The sequence below is a fragment of the Electrona antarctica genome (genome assembly GCF_951216825.1).
Source record: "Electrona antarctica genome assembly, chromosome: 11".
In the NCBI taxonomy this organism is placed as follows: domain Eukaryota; kingdom Metazoa; phylum Chordata; class Actinopteri; order Myctophiformes; family Myctophidae; genus Electrona; species Electrona antarctica.
In genome coordinates, this window is record NC_136792.1 from 28,135,593 (window position 1) to 28,157,422 (window position 21,830).

At 44.4% G+C, this 21,830-nt stretch overlaps 1 protein-coding gene across 5 annotated transcripts in view; it reads left to right on the forward strand.

The window, feature by feature from the left end:
* The first annotated feature begins 2,051 nt into the window (after positions 1-2,051).
* Positions 2,052-21,830, forward strand: part of LOC306931832 (muscleblind-like protein 1) — an 81,637-nt gene continuing 61,858 nt past the window's right edge. For all 5 annotated transcript variants that reach the window (XM_079513447.1, XM_079513443.1, XM_079513444.1 and 2 more), the window contains exon 1: positions 2,052-2,190. The gene's annotated coding sequence lies outside the window, so the exon portion shown is untranslated. The remainder of the gene's footprint in view (positions 2,191-21,830) is intronic.

Here is a 21,830-nt window from a genome sequence, read left to right on the forward strand (position 1 = left end):
TTTGGGCACTTTGACTTACTAGCTCTAAAATCAAAATTCCATATTACCGGTGTCTGTAGTGAGTTGCTGCATGGCCCTGTGAGCGAATGATAAATATTTATAGGAGCTTAAACTAAACATTCACACTTAGAGCAGCACACAGAGATCCATCATAAGGGCTTTAGAGGGCAAGCTGCAGGCAACTGTTCAATCAACACCTTTCCCCAGACATAAGCACACACACATTCTCACCAACACCAACAAACACACGCTTACACTGCAGCCAAAAGTCAGTAAGTGCAGTTTTTGAGTCTCTCGACTCCTACCTGATACGTGCACATGAGAACACGCACGCACGCACGCACGCACGCACGCACGCACGCACGCACGCACGCACGCACGCACGCACGCACGCACGCACGCACGCACGCACGCACACACACACACACACACACACATACCTGGCATGCTGTTTGATGGAGTTAGACGCCATGGCAACAGAGCTGACTCTTGCTGTCCTGTGAGTGGACTGAAGCTGAGGTGGGAGGAGATAGGAGATATATACTCGCTAGCTAGCACTGCTACTCAAGTGAAGCTATTATTTCACTGTTCTTTCTTTCTCCCTCCTCCGCTATCTCCGCTGTCCTCTGCAATCCCTATTTGTTTTCTTCGTTTTTCTATTGTGATGTAGGAGCAGGGGAGGGAGCGGTGAACTACACAATAATACAAAAATAAATAAACATATACAGTAAAGTGCCTGCAGGCAGAGGAAAGGTCAATAAGCATGTATTTTTTAAGACGTGCATTGATTGGGTGAAAAGCGACTCATCATCAGAGACGGAATTGCGCCGACTCCGCATGCCGGAGGGAGGCCAGACACGGTCACACCACTCTGGCTGGGAGGGGGGTTGATGGGGCGACTTTTATTTGTTGACATTTTGTGTTTTTATTTTATTTTGCCTTGCCTCCAATGCAGTCTAGCCCGCTATACTGTACATCCCTGTGTTTCAATCAGCAAATAGTTATACTCCACCTTCCTGGCAAAGATTGCTCTCCTCCTCCCTCCAATTTATTTCTTTATTCCTCTCATATTTTCTACCTATTTCCTGACACTATCGTCAGCCTGGATGGAGCTTGTGACTCATGTAGGTGGTAGCAGCGACAAAGGGAGCAGAGAGAGAGAGAGAGAGAGAGAGAGAGAGAGAGAGAGAGAGAGAGAGAGAGAGAGAGAGAGAGAAGGACTACAGGTGGACAGGTCTCACAAACAGCATCTGTGTGAGATTTACTGTCTGCACATACAGATGGTGGAACAAGGGGGAGGGGAGAAGGGGGAGAGACACACACACACTCTCTCTCTCTCTCACACACACACACACACACACACACACACACACACACACACACACACACACACACACACACACACACACACACACACACACACACACACACACACACACACACACACACATTCCCTTTGAGCAGTGCAGGTGAATTGTGTTTGGTCTCTGAAGCAGTTTCACGGTCTGATTGTCAGACTTCTTTAACATAGATGGCTGCTAGTGCATGAGCATGCAAATGAAAGTACACACACAATCTCTCTCTCTATCTCTCTCTCTCAGAAACACGCGCACGCACGCACGCACGCACGCACGCACGCACGCACGCACATACACACACACACACACACACACACACACACACACACACACACACACACACACACACACACACACACACACACACACACACACACACACACACACACACACACACACTGTACTTTGTTGACAGCAGAAGTTTATCTGAGTTTACTTCCCATGTGTCTCTCCCCCCTCTGCCTCCCTTCAGTCTCTCCCTCCCTCCCTCTTTAGCATACGGTCCAAGCGTGAGCTGTGAAAGGTGAACTCCCAGTCTGCTGTGGATAAATTATGTGTGACATGTTTAGCTGTGCTACCTTATATGGAAAGTGGTGTATCTGAGTACAGTAGAACTCTGCCAAGAGAGAGAGAGAGAGAGAGAGAGAGAGAGAGAGAGGAGGGGTGGGACACAGAGGGAGTGTGGAAGAAGAGGAGGAAGGGGAGAGAGAATGGAGGGAGGAGGGGGCAGTGACGAAGGGAGTGCGAGAGAGGAGTGCCGTGAAGCAAGCATGAGGTTTTCACTTTCCATTCTTCTCTCAGCAGTGGCCAGATGACTGGCTGCACAGATACAGTAAGTCTTTAGCGTGTGTGTGTGTGTGTGTGTGTGTGTGTGTGTGTGTGTGTGTGTGTGTGTGTGTGTGTGTGTGTGTGTGTGTGTGTGTGTGTGTGTGTGTGTGTGTGTGTGTGTGTGTGTGTACGCCCACACATGTAGTTACATACAGTATATGCCTTTGTTTGGAAATTGGACAGTATTTCTTCACAGATTCTTTGTTCTGTCATGAAGCTTTCTTATTTTTGTGTACACCATCCATGTGTGTGTGTGTGTGTGTGTGTGTGTGTGTGTGTGTGTGTGTGTGTGTGTGTGTGTGTGTGTGTGTGTGTGTGTGTGTGTGTGTGTGTGTGTGTGTGTGTGTGTGTGTGTGTGTGCGCGTGTACATATACATGCAAATGGCCACACTGTACAAACATGGAGTTGTTTAGGACGTTTTTAATTTGGAAAATAGCTGAAAGTGGGCACGGTTGGTGTTTAATGTTGCACAGAGCAGTTAACATGCACGCACGCACGCACGTTCCATTTCTCTACATCTCTGTGTTTAGCTCTCTCTCTCTCTCTCTCTCTCTCTCTCTCTCTCTCTCTCTCTCTCTCTCTCTCATACTTTGTTTGGGACTTCAATCACACAACTCCTGGTGTGTGTCCTGCTGTTAACTCTGAACTTATATGTTTACATTTATGCATGAGTGATCACACACAGACACACAAAAGACACACGTAGATTTATGCTCTCGCTTTCTCAGTCACATAATGCTCTCTCTCACTCACACACACACACACACACACACTCACTCACGCACGCACGCACGCACGCACGCACGCACGCACGCACGCACGCACGCACGCACGCACGCACGCACTCACACATATGCACACAGCCTTGTATAATGACAGGACTCGTGGTGTTTACGTACAGCTACCCTCAGGAAATGATTAAACTCCCACGTTACCCACTCTGTCTGCACCAGGCTGACACCAACACACAGCACATATTGATAGGAAGATATTGTTGCACTGTTAATATTTCCAAAAATATCACAATAGGACATTGAAACTATATTAGATTAATTACGTCATTTCACATATACTGTACATGGTGTCTTTCTCAGACCTGTACTTTCCAGAACTATACTGTGCACATGTACAAAAACAACACATTTATAGATGTCTTTCCTGAGGATCCCTGCTATACACAGTATAAATCCTATAGTGTCAATTATTAATTCAATGTAAAATGTGTGTGTGTAACCAATGTGTGTGTTATCGTGCACTTTAGCCCTATTCCTTCATGTGACAAATATAACACATTATATCACAATGTGTGCTATTTTAATATTTTTACATTTTCTTGCATTTTTTATTGTTATTTGAAATCTTTTCAAATGTTGTGATATTTAATGACATTTTTGTTTAATTCGGCTCATAACAGCACGCCCCAAAACAGAGAAGCCAGGATTATTGTGCATGGTGAAATGAGCACTGAATATTTGACTCCAGTTCATTTTCTCACCCCAGCCGCATCTTTACTGTAGTCAAGCCGCTCTGCCTCTCTCCCTTCCTTCATCCAACCCTTCCTTTATTCCCCCTCTCTCTGCTCTCTTCCCAATCTAACAAGGTCATTAGAGTGTATCAATTGTAAATTGTTAGGACGACTAGAGAACAGATCCAATCAGACACAGCAGGGGGTATACATATATAGGGAGAGGCGGCCGTCCCCCTGGTTGAAGCGCCACAGCATTGCAGGACAGGACATGGCACAGAGAGACGCGAGGTGAAAGAGTCAGTCAGTCAGTCAGTCAGTCAGTCAGTCAGCCAGTCAGTCAGTCAGTCAGTCAGTCAGTCAGTCAGTCAGTCAGTCAGTCAGTTAGTCGGGATGAACAACATGAAGGTTCAAGTTTCAGTTGAAGGGTTTTTTGTGCATGCAAATTGTGAAACAAGGAGCCCTTATTGTTGTTTTTACTTTTATTTTCTATTATTATATCATTCTATTACCTTCGCCTCTGCGCTCATCCATCTGCAACGGAATGCATGTTATACTTGGCAATGGTGGCAACCTGGGGGGGTGGTGTCTGACCCAACCCGAGGCCTACTATCTCATGAATAGACACGTGTGTGTGTGTGTGTGTGTGTGTGTGTGTGTGTGTGTGTGTGTGTGTGTGTGTGTGTGTGTGTGTGTGTGTGTGTGTGTGTGTGTGTGTGTGTGTGTGTGTGTGTGTGTGTGTGTGTGTGTGTGTGTGCATGCGTGTGTGCTTAAGAGACAGAGTGAGAATAAAAGTGAGAGAATGCATGCTTCACAGTCAGTGACTCTATGATGTGTTGAATGTCAAAAATGACATTCTTTGGTGAATTTCTCCTTTTCTCATCGTCAATCTCCATTTCTCCTCTTTCTCCTCTTCTGATCTGCTATTTAAAAGTGATGTCATCTTCCTGCTGTCCTCAGCAGGCACAGGGACATTTGTAGAATACAGATGAGGGGTGTGTGTGTGTGCGTGCGTGCGTGTGTGTGCGTGCGTGCGTGCGTGTGTGCACGTGCGATCATTGTTTTGCCTGCACTATGCAAAGCTTTCACCCGTCTACAGAACAAAGACGCAATCTGTGGTAAATACGTAGGGTTCCTCTGAGGAGGCCTCTGTAATTTTGTCATATTAAGGTGTCAAATGGAATCACTGGCCGCAGGCATCTGAAGAGTGCAGATGATCTTAGACGCACTCTGCAGGCCAAACACACCGCTGTGATGACACTTCAGGGAATCTACCCATGCAGCGTCTGTACTGTATTTATGTACAGTACGTATAAGGGGGGAAGAAAAAAAATGTAACTATGAAATAGTTTATAAATTGATCAAAATGAGTTAACATTTTGTAATAAATGATGTCCTTCTCTGAGCTGAAAGCTTCTATTCACAGCTCATGTGAATAGACATGTCATGTCCCGTTAGAGATCCTCCATAGCCATACTGTATATACACAAATGATTCATATAGTATCTTGCTGTACTTACTGTATCTCTCTGTCCACGCATACTGAAGGATCTGTCTGATAGCTGCTGCTGCTGCCTGCACCATTTCCATCTAGCTGTATGCTGAACACATCCACTCTGTTCGTCTCTCTATTCTCTGTCTTTCTGAGCTACATCCTCCTCTGACAATCTGTCCTACCGTACCAGTTAGTCCATCTGTCTCTCCTCTGTCCATCCATCTGCGCTGTCTTATCTTCCTTTCCTATTTGCCTTTCATCCATGGATGCATACCTGTCTGGTCTTGTCTCATAGACGCATTTCCATCCACCTGTTCTGATCATCTTCAACCAAAAGTTGAAAAGAAATAGTGAAATATATATATATTTTTTAAATGAAAAAGTTTACACTTAGGGAAGGAGGAAAGGTTTGGTGTAAGTGCAGGAGAAGAACATTCAGTGAATGACAGATGACAAACGGATGATTAACATTCTAAAATGCTTCACCCATAGTTGGTGTGTGCATGAAATGCCTCTGCTTACTGTATACTGTATGTGATGATGACAATGTGGCGGTGTCGTCATAACCATTTGTGCCGTCATTACATAGGCCACTGCACGCTCTCTTTGTCATCGCCGGATGGTTTTGAACAAGCTTTATTTGCTCTATGAACACACACGGCTGTTATCAGAACTCTTCCATGAGCACCTTAAAATGTGCAATACATTTGGATGGTATCCCATGTATATTCTCTAAAAAGAGAAGAGAGTGAACCATATATGCGCTTTTGTGCACGTACACAGCACACAGTGTGTTAATTTAAATCTGTGAGAGTAAAAAATGACCCATAAGAGTGAGCATCAAACTAACGGTCAGTGTTGCATATAGTATGTCTGCTGCTTCTGTCTGTTTGCTGGTTCAAGGCCTGATAGAAGCAGAGTGCTTGAAATGTCATTTGCAGTATTTACACCAAGGGAGCATTTAGTCTGCCGGCCTACCATTTCAGTACCTAGTATTTCTCTCACATCTGTCACACACACACACACACACACACACACACACACACACACACACACACACACACACACACACACACACACACACACACACACACACACACACACACACACACACACACACACACACACACACAAGACTTACAGCTCCATTGCTATTCCTGAGAGGAGCAGACCAGTCTGGCAGTGGGTTGGTTTATGTCCATGAACTCACTGACATCGGGTGCTGCGGCTGCATTACACCACACTGGCACTGCCACAGCCAGGTAGCCGTGCACAATGCAGTGGAGATAACGGCAGACTGGCGTGCGCATGCACACACACACACACACACACACACACACACACACACACACACACACACACACACACACACACACACACACACACACACACACACACACACACACACACACACACACACACACACACACACACACACAGTAAGTCCAAAGTGTGTACATTGTTTAAGTCAGGGGTTCTCAACCCGTGGGTCGCGACCCCTCGGGGGGTTGCAAAATTATTTTGGAGGGTCCCCAAATTATTTTCAAAAAATATATACACAGTAAATATACATTTTTTAGCACTCCGAACGGCTTTCCTTTTCAACAACTGTCATGACAGCTTGGTTACAACCGAAACGGACTTCCTCTGACTTCCTCTTCAAAATAAGAGCCACTTGTAATGACTTGTCAACACTTGTTTTATTTCTAAGTCTACTTACAGCAGGGGTTCTCAACCTGGGGGTCGCGACGCCCCGGGGGGGTCATCGCGCGCGTAACAGACGTCCGTCCGTCTGTTACCATGCAGCTAATCTCCGGCAACATTATCCCGGTCGATGCCAAATTTTGCACACACACTCCCTGGATGCCAACGATGAATTTTCAGAATGGCCTGTTATAGCGCCACCAGGAGGCCGACTTTTGAATTTTTTTTTTTTTATATTACTCCTCCAGATTTTGTCCAGAAAACCCGCAAATCGTTACACACTATCTCTATAGTCATGTGTTCAAGACGGATCTGTCCAATATTTCAGATTCCATCCTAATTGGCTAACATTGGCTTTCAAAGTTTGCAGGATTGGCCCGTTTTGAACCAAAAGCCTCAAATCATGAACGGAGCGTGCGATTTACGTGAAATCTTTCAAAGACTTTCCTACTAGGCGGAGGAATATATCCCACCATTTTCACATTGGCCTGTTATGGTGCCACTGAATGGCAACTGAATGGCTGGAAAATGGTACTATGGTTTACATAGTACACATAGACATAGACATAGTTCCTACTCTCACTATGGTCATGAAGTGTGGGTCATGACTGAAAGAATAAGGTCGCGAATACAAGTGGCCAAAATGAGTTTTCTTCGACGGGTGCATCTCCCTTAGAGATAGGGTGAGAAGTTAAGTCACACGAGAGAGACTCGAAGTAGAACCGCTGCTCCTTCGCCTGGAAAGGAGCCAGTTTAGGTGGTTCGGGCATCTGGTTAGGATGCCTCTCGGGCGTCTCCCTAGGGAGGTCCTCAACGCACATCACACTGGGAGGAGACCCCGGGGCAGACCAAGGCGCAGTTGGAGGAATTACATCGACTCACTGGCCTTGGAACGTCTCGGGATCCCCAGGAGGAAGTCACTAATGTTGCTCTGGAGAGGGAAGTCTGGAGCACTCTGGTGGAGCTGTTGCCCCCGCGACCCGACTACGGATAAGCGGTTGAAGATGGATGGATGGATGGATGGATGGACATAGACATAGAGTACATACATTTCCTTTTATTAATGATTATATCTGGTTTCAGTATTTATTCATGATGTATTTTCTCTATTATTATGGTTTTTGTAGCGGTCAATTTGTATTGAGGGGCGGGGCAGGGGGTCGCGAGACATGGCCAAAGCATTTCAGGGGGTCCCCAGACAAAAACGTTGAGAACCCCTGACTTAGTAGATAGACATTAAAGTGAACTTGCTCGTACACAAAAGCGCCTCCATGCCTCGCATGCGCACTAACGCACCAGTTTTGTGCACCCCTGGCTATATTAGCTCATTTCACTGGGGACCCCCTGAAACCCCTTCAAGTACCCTTGGGGGTCCACGGGCACCACTTTGAGAGCCACTGATTTGGACAAATAAGTGGTTGTGACATTCCTGTCCTCTCTCTCTCTCTCTCTCTCTCTCTCTCTCTCTCTCTCTATCTCTCAGTTTCATTCTCTCTCTCTCATTCTTTTTCTCCCTGTGCGTGTCTGGCTGGCTGTTTAACACTTGCACTGATATCCCCATGCGGACGACAGCTTGCACGCGTGCCACTCCACTGCCCTCGCCGTCTCCACCATCCCCTCTGTTTGTCTTACAGCTGAAGGAGGAAGTGTGTGTGTGTGTGTGTGTGTGTGTGTGTGTGTGTGTGTGTGTGTGTGTGTGTGTGTGTGTGTGTGTGTGTGTGTGTGTGTGTGTGTGTGTGTGTGTGTGTGTGTGTGTGTGTGCTCACACGTGCATGTGTGTGCGCGTAGGTGAGACACAGGGAACGAGCCATGGAGAGAATTGTGTTGTGCATATGCATACATATTACTCATGCGACTGTGTGCTGAATAATACCAATGTAAGCACTGACCTTCCGTGTGTCATGGTAGTGCATTCTCTGTGTAGATGATGCAGATTTGCTGTCTCATGGTTTGTGGTCAATACTGATTGTGTGCGTGCGTGCGTGCGTGCGTGCGTGCGTGCGTGCGTGCGTGCGTGCGTGCGTGCGTGCGTGCGTGTGTGCGTGCGTGCATGCGTGCGTGCGTGCGTGCGTGCGTGAAATGGAAGGTACTGTAGTCTAATATTACCCTGCATAACTATACAGTAGGCCTATATGGAAACTGTATATCTTAATGGAGGACTTTTTTTGTGGAGGACAGTAGGCTGACAGGAAATGGGGAGAGAGATGGGGGTGACATGCAGGAAAGGCCGTCGGGATCGGGAGTCGAACCCGCGGCACACTGCCAGCCTGGACCGCTGAGCCACGGCCCAGGCCAATGGAGGACATTTTAAGAGTGATCATTACTCTACTGAAAAGCTGTTGATCTCTTGAGTACTTATAAAAGCTGGGGTTTGCTTGTCAGTTATGATAACTATTGCATTGTGCCCTTGTTGTGTATACAATATATTGTATATGACCTCAAGTTGCTATTAACGTATAAAGCACTTATCGAAACAAGGCTACAAAGTGCTTTACACTAAATAAAATCACCAAGCATCATTCATTCTTATGTAACTTGCCGACACATTCTTGAATAAACTCTATGTTGCTTGTCAGTTGTCTGAAGCAATTCAACTTTCAGTAATGACATTTTCATCAGTTTAAGGTGCAGCAAGTGATATTTCAAGCAATAATTATTTTCTGAAAGTAATCATTCTCAGTCTGGTTTTAGGGCAAACCATAGTAGGGGAATGCATTCTTCAAAGTGATAAACAAACCGCCTTTGGCTGCTGATAGGTTTTAGTCCTATAGATTGTGCATTCCATTCATCCATTCACTCACACATTCATACACTGATGGCGGGGGAAACCATGCAAGGCTGCTGCTCATCATGGAGCAATTGGGGGTTCACACAGAAATTACACATCCTACCTGCGTTGCATTATTTTCCCCATTCTGAATTCCCATAGACTTTTTTTTTTAAATAAGAACTGTGTTCCACAAATAAACAAATTATCCTGGCGTTTTGACTCATATGGATATGAAGAATCAACTGACTGTGAGAAAACTAATATGAATTACTGCTGCCGAATTTGCGAAATCTTTGCTAAAAACTGACTGTATCAAATACTAGTACTGTAAATGATACATTGCCAAATGTTAAAATGACCCAATGTTATTCTCCATAGATAAAAACTTCCGCAACCCTGAACGAGGACTTCATGGCTCTATGCAGTAGATAGGCTGAACACAGCCCAGGACTGGCTCCTTGCCCTTTAAACAATTGCCCTTTTACAATAAAGTGTACATTTTCACAGCATTTATCAATTCAGTCTTCTGATGGAAATATGCTTTACCTTTGGATACATCACTGAGGATACGTCCCAGTTGCATCCATGCGATGTATTTTCGTTCTGAGGTATTCTATTTATAGTGACTCATAGGAATAGACTATGTGACAACCAGGTATAGTCTGGTGACCACCGGAGAGACGGGTGACAGCCGGAATGTAGACGGCATTCCGGGAGCAGTATGGGTTGGCGCCCCAGCCTGTGTCCACCGTGAGGAGGAAGCCCAAAAACATTCGATGAGGCCTTTAGGAGGGCCATTCGAGCCGCAAGTGGAGCCTGTAGTGCTACCGTTGCCCAGGTGGAGCCTGCAGAACCATTGCGGCTCAAGAATCCACCACTCCTGAATGAAGTGTCTGGTGCTGGGAGTCTGGTGCAACGCAGAGGTCCTCGCTGTACTCCTGGTGAGAGCAGGAGTGGACCTGGTGAGACGTAGGAGGGGCCTGGACAGGAGGCAACCCACAGAGCCTAGTCCCTCCACATGCCAGAATTGTATACCTCTCAGTCCCGGCATAGTAGTTCCGGAGTGGTTCCAATGGATTGTGTGGCCCTGGTCTTTCCCTAGTGGGTCTGATCGAGGGTAGCTACTGGGACGTAAGTCGGGACTTGATCACCCCGGCTGGGTCACCTGAGTGAGGGGTATGATGTTCGCGAGACCCGAAACCCTGATGACCTTGGGATACATCACTGAGGATATGTCCCAGTTGCATCCATGCAATGTATTTTCGTTCTACCTTTATTTTAGTCATGATATATTATTTCAGTTTTTAAATTATTAAATTATAAAAAAATAGGACATTATAGGGACACATGTATATCCACTCCATTGAGCTTAGAGATAAGTCCACGCTTGTAGTTGCGACATATACTGTATACTGTATTTTATACTATTATTTTTTTCTTTTTTAACCCAGCATATTAGTTTGCATTCATCAAGAGAAAATCTTTAAGTAGGTTCTGCAGCTCACCATTGTGGTCTTTGTTTGTTTTTGAGGGGCGCTAGCCCCTCCTATATCCAGGTGTAATGGTTGCTTTTAGTTCAATGTTTGTTTTAAAAATGCCATTGACAATGAAGGGAATCGTCATCTTGTCCCTAACACAAACATTAAATGCCATTAACAATGAAGAGAATTGAATGTTTGTGTTGGCACCGTTTGTTTTATATCACCATTACATCACCTAATCAACATGACTTTAATATGTTAGCGCCCCTCACTTCACACGGGTGTGATCTTTATTACTGTTAAGATAGAATATAGTCATCTATCTATCTATCTATCTATCTATCTATCTATCTATCTATCTATCTATCTATCTATCTATCTATCTATCTATCTATCTATCTATCTATCTATCTATCTATCTATCTATCTATCTATCTATCTATCTATAAATGCAAAGTCTCTGTACGTACGTCTATGTGTGTAATCCACATAACCCTCTGGACCTGATCACCCCTTATCTCCATCTGGCCTGTTCTGACATCACAGGCACCTCTCTAGTAATAATTCAATAGAAAAGTCGCAATTTTGAAAAATTGCAAAGTGTGGTTGCCGCAGTCGCTTACATAGGCCCCTCCCACTTATATTGTCAGCCAATTACGTAGCCAATAGATTGAACAGCCAATTAGCTATTACAAACGTTATGCAAAGCTCGGCCAATCACAGCGGAAGTTAGGTAGGTTACTCCGGAAGAATAATAAAGTGTGACAATAACTATAGTGTGGTTGCCCAATAAATTACAAGAAAGATTTGTCAACCACAAGTTAAGTCATCAATTGTGTGACAGGATTAACACAGAGTCCCATTCCCATTTTCCAGTCATCCTGTCTCCCAATGTGACCCATTGGAGCAAGAATCATGGTGTGCTTTTGATAATCACCTCAGCCGTGAAAAGCATTAAGGTAGTCATTCAGTTGGGTTTTCTACCACTCAGGAGACTTTACAAGAAGCAGCAAATCCCTAGAACCAGGAGACTGCTATCCATGCATGCCTTCATTTCCTCTTGTCTATACTATTGTAATTCACTTTACACCTGTTTGAGCCAGAACAGTCTTCACGGATTATAGCTGGCCCAGAACACTGCTCATGAATTCCAAAAAAAGAAACGTATCACTCCTAACTTGGTGTGTGTTCATTGTCTTCCTTTGATTGATTGATTGATTGATTGATTGATTGCTAATGTTATTGTCTCCACCAGGCCGAAGGCATGGGGAGAGAGTATGTTTTTCACTGTGTGTGTGTGTGTGTGTGTGTGTGTGTGTGTGTGTGTGTGTGTGTGTGTGTGTGTGTGTGTGTGTGTGTGTTTACTGATATTATAGATATTATAGTGCTAATACCGTCCTACAGTATATCTATCTATAAATGCCACGTCTCTGTATGTCTGTAATCCACATAACTCGAGAACCGTTCGCTCCACCGACACACACATTCCACACCACCACAGGAAGTGCAGTGCCTGGTGTCGAGTCCGTCGGACCCACGGTTGTCCAGAACCAGCACAAAAGCCTCTGCACAGGTCCCAAATCCAGATAACCCCTAGATCTCCATATATGGAGCTAGCCTGTTCTGACATCACACTGTGGGTTCTGACATCACCCCTACATCTCCATATATGGAGCTGGCCTGTTCTGACATCACACTGTGGGTTCTGACATCACCCCTACATCTCCATATATGGAGCTGGCCTGTTCTGACATCACACTGTGGGTTCTGACATCACCCCTACATCTCCATATATGGAGCTGGCCTGTTCTGACATCACACTGTGGGTTCTGACATCACCCCTACATCTCCATATATGGAGCTGGCCTGTTCTGACATCACACTAACCATGTCCCTGTGTGTACGTACTGTATGTACGTCTGTAATACAAAATTTGTAATTCAAATTTGACACCACAAATGGGTTTGTTCCACACCCTGTACAGGGAGTGCTGTGACCAGTACCGAGTTGGTCGGATACACAGTTGTCCAGAACCATCACAAAAGGCTCTTGTCAGGCTCTGCCAGTGGACCTCACCCTGTACATTCCATGATGTCAAATTGAGATTAGGCAACACACTTCATATTTGGGCATGCCTGACACAGAACTCCAGGGACACAGAGAGACAGATCCAGAAATTTCCAAAAGGGACACAGACAGATGGGTGGAACAGGTACTCTGACACTGGTACAACGGGTATTGCATAGATCTCCAACTTCTATCATTAACTGACTCTGTGCTCTACAGCCAGGCAGACCGGTCTAGTATTTTAAAATGGCTTTTACAATATTATTGATTGGCCAACTTTTAAGGCATGGTCTTGGTGTGCACCTACTGTAGCAACTAATCTCTTAACCCCATATGAGCTTGAATGCACTTGAAGATCATCACCCCCCCCCCCCCCCCCCCCAATTAAAACTAACCCTGTCACAATTACATGGTCTTCTTTTTCTCAAGTTCAGTCTTCCATGTTTCTATGGCTTATTGTGCATATTCTTATTGCTTATTGCCTTCCTGCTTGGTCCCGCCTTAGCGCTGCTTGCAGCTATATTTTTTAATTGGATTTGATAATTCCTATGAAAAAAGTGAAAGTATACACCTTCACAAAGTAAAAGAGTGTGCTGGGATTTCCTGCAATTAGCCTGGCTATCCCGTTGCACCTGACATCATTAACCATATTGTCCTCCTTTTTGCTGTGTCGTTGATGACCTTGCAGCATGTTACTGTGGTGCTGCAGTACATGGTGCTAGTGAGGGAAAGTAAGAAGAGGAGCGAGGGGAGGAGAGGGGAGGGGACTGAGATGGAAGGAGAATAGAATGAGCACAGCGACTATTAAAAGACAAGCCCCCTCTCTAAAAGGCGCATCCACGTCTTGTTGACGATCTTTGCCATGCAACTTACCAGAAGGAGAGAAGACTTCTGAGAAAGAGTGAAGATTTGAGCAGAGGAAAGAGTGATGTATGCCAGAAAGGAGGGGAAGAAAGGGCTTGAAACTAAAAAGGAAAGGAGCTATAGGATCAAAGAAAGAAGAATGAAGAGAGAAGAGAAATGTTGGGATGGAATTGCACTGGAGCTCCAGATTTTACTGTGTAGAACATCAAGGAGCAGTCTCTTCATATCACTCCTCCTTGGACGCACGCACGCACGCATGCACACGCACAAGAAATGCACATGAAAGTAGAGGATCGGATTCAGATATAAAGTAGAATCATTGCTTAGAGTGAACAGTTTTGGAACAATACCTTACCGGTATATATGAATATGTGTTTTCATGCTTTGGATTCTTTATTTAATACTTTACCCAACAAACAACTAACCGAATAAGGAAGACAGACATGCACATCCAAACCCCAACATTTGCTGCCATACATTTATGAAAAAATATTAAAACATAATGCTTAACATTATGAAGAGGGCTTTACTGGATAGATGAATAAAAAAATATAAAATAAGCAAAATGTAGATCAAAAGCTCAGTTAGAACAACAGAATGCACTTGTCTATTTCACTTGTCTGTATTGTGCAAGTAACATTTTTAGCAACTGAGTGGGCTTCTTACAGTATATATGAATGCAGTTATTATTTTATGTTTTTTGTTCTTTCGTTTTTGTCTGTTGACCTTGTTCACAGTTCTGACAATGACAAATTCACAATCTTTCTATATTCTATAATCAGTCTGGCATGTTCTGAACACGGACAGTTGCTGTCCCTATTGTTTTGGAACAATAATCAAATGTAATAAAAGTAATCTGTAGGTGGGGCTACAGTGTCAGGTAACCAGCTCACTGGCCAGTGTGACAGTGGAGTTGGCAGAATGCCATTTCAGTTCCATTATGATTCTCCTTAAATAACTCAGAGAGAGAGAGAGAGAGAGCGAGAGAGAGAGAGAGAGAGAGAGAGAGAGAGAGAGAGAGATACTAAAGATACATAACATTTCACTCACCCAAACATAAGTCTATTCCATCACTTGTCTATTTTCACCGCACATACATGTACTGTACATCTCCTGTGCATACATGTTTTCCACTACAGAAGAATCATGCCAGTTTTGTTTTGAAACTAGATTATATATTTTGTTACGTTCCTTTTATTTGGACTTGGCAAGGAAATGTATAGGAAATTGAAAAGTGAGGGATTGATCTAACGTTACTGCACAATCATGAACATTTTCCTTTACGCTATCAACTAACGTAATTGAACAACCGTGTTGTTAAAGAAACATGAATACACAAATGCAAATAAAATCAAAAAAAGAAAAGATAGAAAAACAGTTGTACATATCAATTACATTGTCACATATTTGTACTGTACATGTGTGACAAATATTAAGCCTACTCCCCACACAATACCACAGAATACAGATTTTCCAAGAGCAACTGGTGAGCAAAAATGATATGCAATCATGCATGTTAGATGATCTTTATTATGTTAAATGGTGCATTTATATAGTGCCTTTATCCAAGGCACTTTACAGAGATTGTGCATTACATTCACCCACTCACACACACATTCATACACCGATGGCAGCGGAAACCATGCAAGGCACCAACCAGCACATCAGGAGCAATTAGGGGTTCAGTATCTTGCTCAAGGACACTTCGACAATAACTCTGGGGGAGCCCGGGTTCGAACTGGCAACCTTGCGGTTACCATCCAGCCACTCTACCCCTGAGCCACCGCCACCCCTATGTTGATCAATTATCAATAGTTCCAATATTATTGGTGCGTATTCCATGTTAAAGAATGCTAATGAAGGTCTAAACCTGACTTTATACATTATTTTCATATTTATATTTACATGCAAATTGTAGTTCAGATTTTTAAGTGAATGATAGTGGTATTTGAAGATTCCAAATCTGTCTCTATAAATTATGTTATTTTTTTATGATATTTTTATTTTTATTTTATTTAGCTCTCCTGCAAGTGTGTGGCCGCAGGATGACCATCAGCTTGTTGGATTACATATCTTCTTAACAGTACTCACCCTGGCCCTCAGCTCTCCTCCTGCAGGACATTGACTCAGACTCTCTCAGTTTTTTCTCTTTAAGTATTTATCCCATGATTTTGTAACCCAGTTTAGGCCAATTGCCTAAGCTGGGTTACAGCTGGCCCCAGAGCCCAAGGAGCCATCTACCTTTCTATATCTATGGGACCCATACTCTGAACGGCGGTCCTCCCACGCTGAGGCATTTGCGGCCAGAGTGCAGTATTCATACCGCCTGGAATGTCTGTGGTGGGGGCGCTGTTGAGTATGACCTGATGAATGTCTGTGGTGGGGGCGCTATTGAGTATGACCTGATGAATGTCTGTGGTGGGGGGCGCTGTTGAGTATGACCTGATGAATGTCTGTGGTGGGGGCGCTATTGAGTATGACCTGATGAATGTCTGTGGTGGGGGGCGCTGTTGAGTATGACCTGATGAATGTCTGTGGTGGGGGCGCTATTGAGTATGACCTGATGAATGTCTGTGGTGGGGGGCGCTGTTGAGTATGACCTGATGAATGTCTGTGGTGGGGGGCGCTGTTGAGTATGACCTGATGAATGTCTGTGGTGGGGGGCGCTGTTGAGTATGACCTGATGAATGTCTGTGGTGGGGGCGCTGTTGAGTATGACCTGATGAATGTCTGTGGTGGGGGCGCTGTTGAGTATGACCTGATGAATGTCTGTGGTGGGGGCGCTGTTGAGTATGACTTGATGAATGTCTGTGGTGGGGGCGCTGTTGAGTATGACCTGATGAATGTCTGTGGTGGGGGGCGCTGTTGAGTATGACCTGATGAATGTCTGTGGTGGGGGCGCTATTGAGTATGACCTGATGAATGTCTGTGGTGGGGGGCGCTGTTGAGTATGACCTGATGAATGTCTGTGGTGGGGGGCGCTGTTGAGTATGACCTGATGAATGTCTGTGGTGGGGGGCGCTGTTGAGTATGACCTGATGAATGTCTGTGGTGGGGGCGCTGTTGAGTATGACCTGATGAATGTCTGTGGTGGGGGCGCTGTTGAGTATGACCTGATGAATGTCTGTGGTGGGGGCGCTGTTGAGTATGACTTGATGAATGTCTGTGGTGGGGGCGCTGTTGAGTATGACCTGATGAATGTCTGTGGTGGGGGCGCTGTTGAGTATGACCTGATGAATGTCTGTGGTGGGGGCGCTGTTGAGTATGACTTGATGAATGTCTGTGGTGGGGGCGCTGTTGAGTATGACCTGATGAATGTCTGTGGTGGGGGGCGCTGTTGAGTATGACCTGATGAATGTCTGTGGTGGGGGCGCTGTTGAGTATGACCTGATGAATGTCTGTGGTGGGGGCGCTGTTGAGTATGACCTGATGAATGTCTGTGGTGGGGGCGCTGTTGAGTATGACCTGATGAATGTCTGTGGTGGGGGCGCTGTTGAGTATGACCTGATGAACACGACTGTGTCGTGTTGTGTACTAATTGCTGGTGCTCACTTCCTCATCACTCTACCGCTGGCATCTTTTCTTCCTCTCTCACCACCTTGGCCCTTCTTTACTCAACTGATCTCTCGCCCTCTGCGGCCTGCAACACAAAGGGCAGCTCAGGTCATATGTACACGATATGTACACGATATCATAGCAGAGATGTGGTGGAAACACGAAGCCTCCAGCAGCATCTGCTCTCTGCTGCTACTGTCAGCACCCTTTAACTTCTCACATTACTGACGCTCTCTCTCTCTCTCTCTCTCTCTCTCTCTCTCTCTCTCTCTCTCTCTCTCTCTCTCTCTCTCTCTCTTTAATTCTGTCCCGATCTCTCCACCTCTTAGCTTCTCTTTCGCTCTGGGTGGATGTTCTGACCTTTAACCACTTTAATTTATACTGAATCCTACGTTGGTCACACAGCGGAAGTTGGAGATCTACAAGCTCACAACACGTCACGATGGAAGCTCAGGTATTCGCAATGCGCAATTTTAATTATTGTATATATGTATATATATATATATACGGTATATATACATACGGTATGGTATATATATATATATATATATATATATATATATATATTGTATGTATAATTACATTTATGCCAGGTTAAAGGTGGTTAACACCGGGCGTAGACTATATGAACCACATTTCCCAGCATACTGACTGTGCACTCATTTGGAATTTGGAATAGTTTAGGAATGTCGCAAAAGAGAACTCTTGATGGCATGCAGCCTAAACAAACAGGATCCTCAGATTGTTGCATTGCAATGTCAAAATAATAAATCACAGCTTAGTTTGCCTGTTTAAAATCCGGCTGCTTGAAATCTTGCTGCGTTCGTGGCACTTGATATCCCCTTGACTTTTTGAAGAATAATCGGCCACTCGGCTGTAGGGTACCTACATGCAGTACACAGTAAAATCCAGTAAAAGATTACCGGTAATTTATCCACTTGTAGTCTTTCTTCCCTTCCTTTTTTGCCTTCACTTATTTCCCTCCATTCTTGAGGTCATTTAAGGACAATTAATGGCTCCCAACTCTGTTTCCCCACTCAGTCCATTTTCCTCTCTCTCTCTCTCTCTCTCTCTCTCTCTCTCTCTCTCTCTCTCTGTATTGCTATCAGATGTAGGCCTGGCTGTAGCCTGAAAGAAGCTGTTCTATAAAAGACTATACATTTCCATGTGGCTGACATTGAACATGGCACGTCAACAATGGTTCAGTGTTCTACACAAGCTTGTGTGTTTCCATTAAAAATGAATAGAATCCAACTTTCCTCGTTTATTTAACTTTATAGCCTGTTCTCATGTAAACCCATAGTGGATACTGTCAAAATTATAAAACACACACACACGCACACACACACACACACACACACACACACACACACACACACACACACACACACACACACACACACACACACACACACACACACACACACACACACACACACACACACACAGTGAAGATAATTATGTGTCAACAGGCAGTTCACTATCAAGGACCACATACACCACCAAATAATGAAGTTTAACGAAATGTAATAATAATAATCTTTATTGTCCAGAAGGATACTCATCTTCACAGGTCTGTTCAACACCAACAACAAAAAGCAACACATAATACAGAAAAACATTACACCAAGACGATACAAAAACATGAGTTCCCCACTGTGTACAGAACCATCCTATCATACTGTACACTGTGTACAGAACCATCCTATCGGCGGGGCAGTTTGTTTAATGCCGCGATGGCTGAGGGGACAAAGCTCCTACTGAAACGAACCTTTTTCCATGGTAAGGTTCTGTATCTTTGTCCTGATGGCATGAGGTTGAAAAAGCGATACCGGGGATGATCAGTGTCACGTGATATTGAGAGTGCTAGCCGTGTGATGGCCTTATTGAAAGTGTTGGTGTGGGAAGTCCGATAATCTTGGAAGCAATACGGGTAATACTGAAAAGTTTGTTTCTGTTAGGCATGGACAGTATGTTGTAGAAACATGCGGAACAGTACAACAGGACAGGATGAATAATGCTTTTGTACAATAATAATAGAAGAAGATGAGGAGCAACAGATAATGATCTTAACTTGCGGATTACATGAAGTCTTTGCTGAAAACGTGACTGGATAGATGTAATATGTTGATCAAACCTAAGTCCAGGGTGAGTCCAAGATATGTAAAACTGTCAACCTGTTCTACTGTCTTGACAGTTTTACATCTTGGACTCACCCTCATGTAACGAAAGGAAAAAGCATGAATCAATTAACCAAGAATAATGAACATATAGCCATTCATCGGGTACTTACGTACGTATGCCAAGGTGGGGAGGCTTCGGGGATCCACCGTGGCTCCCAGGCACAACGAACCCCCATCAGGGACTTGTAGAAAAAGAGAGATTAGAGAGGGAATAGGATGAGAAATAGGGTGGGAGGGAGGGGTGACGAAAGTGAGAACAGAGGGAGAACCATGGGCTAGATAGGTCTTTATATATGGGTGGAGGTGGCTTGATAGGTGTGCGGTCCTGCTCCTGAACTTCAACTATAAGCTCCATTTACTATAGCAGCTGTGGTGTCACTCTGTGGTGAGCCTAATCCAGAGTTAAGATGAAGGATTGGGACTGATTTAGCAGAGATTAGCCCAGGCTTGACTTGCTCTCTTTAAACTAGGTGTTATGAAGCCTGTTAAAACTCTGAGGGGGGGGTACATCGCATGAAGAAAATCAGTTTATGTAAACCAAGTCCAGTTTGTATACAGTATGTTTAATTCAGTAGTAACCTAGTTGCTGTAGGGCATTTGTGTGCATGCCCAGGTTTCTGTATAACCTTTCTCTCGTGCCCTCAATACTAACTATACCCCCCCCCCCCCCCTTCCCACCTCCACAGTCATTACCTAGCCCGGCTAGCTGATCTGATGGTTTAATAATATCTCCAGCCGCTGGCTATGGGAAATGGCCATATGCATTATTCACACATGCTAAGATGTTTATTGATGACTCCTTTATTTATATATTTCTCTCAAGCCTGCCACCATTACTCACATTCTCACCTCGCCGTTTCAACCTCCCGGTTTGTCATCAGCTTCTCCTAATGAGCCTCATTCATTCTTAGTTTGGTCTGAAATCTAAGTTGTGTTGTGATGCACGTGGGTTCACTTCATGATGTTGTGAAGCTGGAGTTTCATGATTGATAGAGGAGAGCTGTTAAAACCTAAAGTCCCCACATCCTGTGCCGTACCTCTGGGCTATTCATTTGTCACATTTGTTTTCAATACTGCTACATCAACGCATCCTGTTGCCTTACTTACTCAACGTATTTTGCCACTTAGTCAGGTGCATTCGGTGTCCAACGAAGATGCCAAACTTGACAAATTGACATGGATGGATTTATCTGATTACCACCACCATATTGGTATGCAGTTTGGATGAGAGTTGACAGTGCAACCATCTGCATCACGTATTTGCATCACGTGGCACGGCCACTCGCACGGCTAAATATGTATACAGTATGTACTGTATGTGTGCAATAGTCCACTGAGATCATGAAGTCTGCTAGAAGTCCATAGAGAAAAGAAAATAAATATTTACTTTTGCCTTTTAGGAAGTTTATGTTTGCATAATGCAATTCACTTTGTGTGTGCTTTAGACTCAGAGCTGTTGTCTCCACCAGGCTGAAGGCGTGACCGAGACTATGTTTTGTCCATCCGTCTGTCCGTCCCGTCCGTCCGTCCGTCTGTGTATACAACTAATCTCTGGCACTGTTGGACATATCAGTGTGAAACTGTGCACACACACTCCCTGGAGGACAGGGCAGAACCTTTGGCCTTGGCCTGTTATAGCCCCACGAGGAGGCCAATTATTGCAAAACACATTGTTTTGTATTACTACTACTACAGATTCTGTCCAAACATCATGCAAATCGGTACACATTATCTCTATAGCAGGGGTGCCCACACTTTTTGACTTGAGAGCTACTTTCAAAATGACCAGCTTGGCAAGATCTACCCTCCAAATCAATTATTATACCATTGCTGAAAATAGTTTAAATATGTACCTGAGGGGGCTTCGGAATAGTAGAGTTTGTGTTACATTCTGTACAGTATAAGACAAATGCACTTGGAATGGGAAATAGAGGGGGAGAAATGTTTTTTTTTCTTTTCGGTTTTTTTCTTCAATATATTTAAATGAAATTTAAATAGGGGCCTGTCATGTGATCTACCTGATCTACCTGCACAGCCTTTGTGATCTACTGGTAGATCG